At 24.0% G+C, this 258-nt stretch overlaps 1 protein-coding gene across 1 annotated transcript in view; it reads right to left on the bottom strand.

Moving 5' to 3' along the window:
* Positions 1 to 258, bottom strand: part of LOC119591263 (ectonucleoside triphosphate diphosphohydrolase 5-like) — a gene marked incomplete in the record, with an annotated part of 23,392 nt that overhangs the window by 12,312 nt on the left and 10,822 nt on the right.

Genomic DNA, 258 nt, shown 5'->3' with positions numbered 1-258 from the left:
GACTGTTATTATGAATCTAAAAAATCTAAAAAATATCACAGAAGATTATAATTATTTGTACAAGATATATAATTAATTTCTTAGTTTAATTACAATATAATACTTCTTACAGCATCACAAATAAATCTAATTTATGCTACTATGAGCAGTATCAGAGTTTGAAATCCATCTATACAAAAGCACATATTTATAGATCTTACACATAAATAACAACCAAGCCTTCAAATCTCTTTACATCACTACAAATACTCATCATAA

The sequence above is a fragment of the Penaeus monodon genome, chromosome 28 (assembly GCF_015228065.2).
Source record: "Penaeus monodon isolate SGIC_2016 chromosome 28, NSTDA_Pmon_1, whole genome shotgun sequence".
Taxonomy (NCBI): domain Eukaryota; kingdom Metazoa; phylum Arthropoda; class Malacostraca; order Decapoda; family Penaeidae; genus Penaeus; species Penaeus monodon.
This window is presented reverse-complemented; position numbering and strand designations above follow the sequence as displayed.